The following is a 5959-nucleotide window of genomic DNA, read 5'->3' on the forward strand; positions in this document are numbered from 1 at the left end:
ATTCCCTCTACTCCATTCCATTCATTTTGCTCCCCTTCCCTCTACTCTTCACTCTCTTCCACTTCTCTCCTCGCCTTCTACTTCTACATTCACTTCTCTGCTTTCATCATCTAATTCCTCCCAACATCTCCTCTGCTTTCCTCTCCTCACTTCTCCTATTCTCTCCACTCCTTTTTTACCTTTATTTCCTTCTCCTCTCTGCTCATATCATCTCCTCTCATCCTCTCTCTATTCCTCTCCATTTATTTGCTCTCCCTCCCTCTCCTCCCCAATCCTTTCCACTCTTCTCCTCTTCTTCCTGTCCTCTTTTTTTTTTAATTTTCATCTAAACGTCCCCTCTGCTTTCCTCTCCTCACTTCTCCTATTCTCTCCACTCCATTCTTACCTTGACATCCTTCTCCTCTCCACTTCTATCCTCTCTTTTCATCCTCTCTTTATTCCTCTCCATTTATTTGCTCTCCCCCCTCCCCAATTTTTCCACTCTTCTCCTCTTCTTCCTGTCCTCTGTTCTCTTTCTCTCTGCTTTCATCTTAATTTTCATCCAAACATCTCATCTGCTTTCCTCTCCTCGCTTCCCCTATTCTCTCCACTCTTCTATTGCTATGATTTCCTTCTGCTTTCCTCTCATATTCACATTCTACACATCTCTCTACTCCATTCTATTCATTTGCTTTCCTCCGCTCAACTCTATTCCACTACTCTGCTCTTCTTGTATCCTCTCCTCTGTCTTCATCTCTTCTTTCCTCTCCACTCCGCTTATTTTTGGCTATGATTTCCTTCTCCTCTCTCTTCATATCATCTCTTTGCATCTTCTCTTTCCTCTTCTTTTCTTTCCTCTTAACATCTCCTCTGCTTTCCTCTCCTCGCTTCCCCTATTCTCTCCACTTCTCTTTTCCTATGATTTCCTTCTCCTTTCCCTTCTTCTCTCTTTCCTCTTCTTTTCTTTCCTCTCAACATCTCTCTCTTCATCTGCCTTATTCTCTCCACTCCATTTATATTCCCAGTTCCTATCTTTTCACTCCTCTCCACTCATCTGCCCCTCTTTATTCTCTGCACTCTTTTCCCCTACTTTCCTCTCTCATCTCTCCTGCATTTCTTCCCTCTACTTCCATTTTCTTATTTTATTATTATTATTATTATTTATATTATTTCTTATTTTAACATTACTGCTTTCCTCTCCTCTCCGCGGTTATCATTCTCTCTTCTCCTCTCATCGCCTCTGCTTTCCTCTCCTTGCTTCACTTATTCTCTCCATTCCACTTCTCTTCTTTCCTCTGTGATCTTTTATTTTCTCCTTTCCTTCCCCCTAACATTCACCTTTCTTTCTTCCTGCTGCTCTGTTTTCCTCTTCTCTCTCTTCCTATCCTCTCTTATACTTGTTTCCTCTCCTCTTTTCCTACTGTCACAATGGAGGACAGATATTATACTGCTCCCTATTCTACATATATGTCACAATGGAGGACCAGTATCATACTGCTCCCTATTCTACATATATGTCACAATGGAGGACCAGTATCATACTGCTCCCTATTCAACAAATGCCACACCTTAGAAGATCACCATTATACCGATCCCTATTCTATATATTCCTCATGTTTGAGGATTTGTATTATTATTCTCTTTATTAGTAGATGTCACTTCCTAGCAGAGCCCCAATATACTGCTCCCTTCTCTACACATTGCTCATGCTTCAGGATTTGTTTTATAATCACCGCCATTTCCTGGAGGACCAATAATATACCGCTCCCCACACTTCAAACAATCTAGATTGCCCAGCCAGAAATGATCCCACATTTGGACCCAGTTACCATCAAACCGGACCCAAACCATCATTTCCAAGGTTTCCTATTCTCTATAATAATGGAGCACAGAGGACCAGCATGACAGCACTCCTCCATACCTGGCAGGTATATACCTGGTATGTGATTGGGGGGTGTTGTCCTAACCTCGGACCTATAGGAGGGGTCCCATACAAGTCCTATTTATGACAGCAAGCAATAGGGATCACATAGGGAGCTGTAAGCCTTCCCGAAATTCCTCCGCTGCACGGCTCTGTGCTAAGTCCAGAATTTAGCGAGCTGATCTAATTGTTCTCATTATGATCTCAGCCTGGACTCAGGCCAGATGACGAGCCCCATCCCTCGGCTTCATTAGCATTTACTTTTTACAGCTGACAACAAGTTTCAAGCTGCTACGAAAAACCTAAGCGATGACCGCGACGGCGAAACGCTCGCCAACTTTCTAAACGGCTACAGCGGAGCTTCAGCCAAAAAGCACCAGGACAAGAAAAGATGGAATGGCTTTCCAGCAAAGACGGAGAACTTAAAGCTGCACTCTGGGAAGAAAGATAATTATTTACATATAAATCCGCTTTGTAGGCACCGAATGTCAATCCAAACCCAGATATGACCTTGTAAAAGAAACCGTGACATCATTAATGGGTTCTACACAGACTTTGCATTGAGAAGAGCAGTGGGAGGGGCCATATAGCTCCACCCAGTACAGGCTGCCTGTAGGAAACTACAGAAGGGGCGGAGTCATGACCAGTCACCCTGTACAAGAAGGAAGAGCAGCAGTGAGTGGTCTTTATTACAGGAAGGTTCTGATCTGCTGTTCACAGCTGCCTTTGTTTCTCCTCATTGGTTTGTCATCTATAGCTTGTACAGCGCTGCATACTATGGCAGCACCATTGTCATTAATAATGTCTGCAGACCACAAAATTTAGAAACATCCAAATATTACGTTTTAAAGAGACCATTCAGGGATCAATGGGGTCCATTTATTTACTCAACATTCACCCAACGTATATCCATATTTATGAATTCTTGTAGAAATTGTATATATTTTTAATAAAATCCAATGCGGCAAAATTTGGGTAAAATTTCAGTCCCCTATATTTTTATGTTGGGGGGTCGAAATGTTGGTGGCGGAGGCGTTAGGGTTAAGCAGGCGGGCAGGACTGGCGATCCCATGCAAATCGCAGCAAGTTGCCACATGAATGGCTCAGTGGTGACAGCTTAACCTGACCATAACATTGGACTACGGGGGAGGTGAAGGCACCAGGCCAACGCCTAGGGGCAGCCATATCGCAGAGATATGCGTCGCTGCTCAGGTACGGCACGCCGCCTGAACCTCGCCATCCCCCCCTGCTGACCGGATGATGCCATCCAAGCCGCGGCGTCCATATTAAAGCCGGCTAAGTGGACCTCAGGTGCAGCGTTTACAAACGCCCATCGGGTCCGCTAACTCTTTTTCGACGCACCGAGCCAAGATCTGGGCTCGAAGCTGCGACGCATCAGGAACAAATTACGCCATACGTCTCAATAAGTCACCGATGTCAGGGCGACCGATATGGCGCATATGGAACCCCCATCCCCCACCACTGACCAATATTTTTATTTTTTAGATACGTAGGCCGCGCAAATTAAATTAAAGCCTTCGTTGGCAGAAAGTTTTGTTAATCAAATTAAAAGTTTATAGTGGCGTTTGTACATTTATAGATTTATTTATAGCGGGGAGATCAGATTACACAGATTGCAGAATCGGAGACACGCAGCCTTCCTCTGTCCTGGGCCCTTTATATTGAACTGTTATAGACGTCTGATGAGAGTTATCCAATCCAATTGGAGCTTACACAGGGGCTTTGGTCATGTGACACTGCAGCTGCTTCATGATTGGCACGGCAAGGTCACATGAAAAGAGTCACATGTTTCCACCTCTCCATATATGGAAGTATAACGCATTCACTGAGTTTGAGTGGCTGAATAGTGCGGAAGAGAAGCAGAGCTGATTAAAACTGGGCAATTGCTTTGGGCCCCCACTTTTTTCAGGGCCGCAATTGATAGAATAGCTGGGGTAAAGGGGGCATCAATGTTGTGTTGGGTTAACCTCGTACATTGTCCCGCCTATGTCAGCACTGCTTTTCCCTTCCCCCTCCATAAATAACAATGGAATAGAAAGTATTGTTAATGAGATGCACAGACGTCTTCATCCTTGCAGTCAATCATACACAGGCCGCCAACAAGCATGCAGGCGCTGCTAGGCTTTCCTAATTCTTTATCCAATAATATCCAAACCCAACGGAAAAGTCATATGGTGCACACTCTTACATGGGGTGGCTGCATTAGTTTTCTTTTACAGTACAAGTACAGGAAATACCTGTTGATCCTGCCAGAAATTCAGTGCACTTCCTGCAGGCTTAATAAAAAGCACAGACTATGCCTTCGGTCTATAAACTACTAATCTTACTACCCCCAATTTAAAAAAGATGAGGAGTGGGGGAAGTGCAAGGAAAGCAACCTAGTGACAACACTGCTGCATAGAGCGTTGTCACGCTGAAACAGGAAGTGCGCTACTGGCAGGATCATCGGGGTAAAATAGAGAAAAAAGAAAACTAATTCAGGGACAACATCAAGCTGAAATTTATTCCTTTTTTGAATCAACAAGTGTTGACGAATATCTGACACAGATCAGCCCCTGCTGAAGCCAAACTTCTAATATACAGAGAGGAGACTAAGGAAATGTTTCCTCCTGCCTGCAGCAGACTGATGACATCATCTCGGCCTAGGCACAGTCACAAGACCGGGGTGCAAGGATTTTTTCCTTCTATATATTGTTATGATCGGATGGCGGCGGATAAAATCTGATGGCTAATGAAGACACAATCTTTGCTCCATGCCAGCCTCTTGCGCCAGGCTATAAAGGGCTCTCAGCGTGTACCAGCACGGACGGGCGCACAGCGCTGGCTGCAAGACGGAGGGCCAAGGCTTGGCAGCAGACGAGGCGACATATTGCATGCGCGCACTCAGGGGAAATCCTTTGGTCTGTTCTGTGAGGAAGGAACAGACGGCTTTAACCTTTATTGTGCCGGAGCAGCGGGAGGCGCCATTCACCTCGGCTTATGGCAGCCAATGAAGTGTGCTAAACAGGAGGTTAACCCCTTCTGTGCCGCCCGTCTGCCCGGCTCCGAGCAAAGCAAACCGGAGGCCTTTGTGTGGAAGTAATTTCATTATAAATCTGAGGAATAATGGGGCGAGTCACCGTGTATGCACTGAGGTCTGAGGTCTGAGGTCACTGAAATCATCCAGGGTGATCCTGCCATGAAGGTCTTTGTGCAGGTACTTCCTGTTTGAGGGTGACAACGCTCTTGTCTGGCTTTCTAAATGTGACTCTGGGTTGTCACCTTGCTATGTGGGCTTCTGATGACTACATTGTGGTTTCAACACACATTTCCCAGGCGTGGTGTGCTGTGAGAAATGCCATGTGGTCACCGATGGTGCAAAGAGGGTCAAGAGATCAGCACTGGCATGTCACACAGGTGTCACAGGTGGGATATTGGTAGATAGGATGGTGTGCAACCTCCCTCTCATGCTGCCATTCCCTGTCTACATGTACTCCAGTAATGGCTGCATGGAGCATTACAGAACTTCCTGGGGTGACCACAGCAAAGTTACAAAAACCACTTATAGTCCCCATTGGAAGTCATGTGACAGGGTGACCACACAAGGGAGGCAGGGACAGAGCGTTGTCACCTTGTAAGAGGGAGAGAGAAGGATAGAAATAGGAAAATGAGAGAGAAAAAGAATGAAAGAGAGAGAAGGAAAGAGAAAGAAAATAAAAGAATATAGAAGGAAACAACAGAGAAGAGAAAAAAGAGTGAGAAGGATAAACAGAAAGAGAGATTGGAAAGAATGAATGAAACATAACAGAAATGAGAGATAATTCCAAATATTTACTATACTATATACTGCATGGATGGATATAGATCTGGATGTGATGGAATACAATGTGGATATAGATATGGGATGAATAGATGGATGAATGTAAGGATATAGAACTGGATGATAGAAAATACGATGTGAATATAGATATGAGATGAATGGATGGATAGAGATGTATAAATATATATAGATATGAGATGAATGGATGGGTATACGTATATATGGATATATTAGAATAC

This window comes from Pyxicephalus adspersus, chromosome 12, assembly GCF_032062135.1.
Source record: "Pyxicephalus adspersus chromosome 12, UCB_Pads_2.0, whole genome shotgun sequence".
NCBI classification, from domain to species: domain Eukaryota; kingdom Metazoa; phylum Chordata; class Amphibia; order Anura; family Pyxicephalidae; genus Pyxicephalus; species Pyxicephalus adspersus.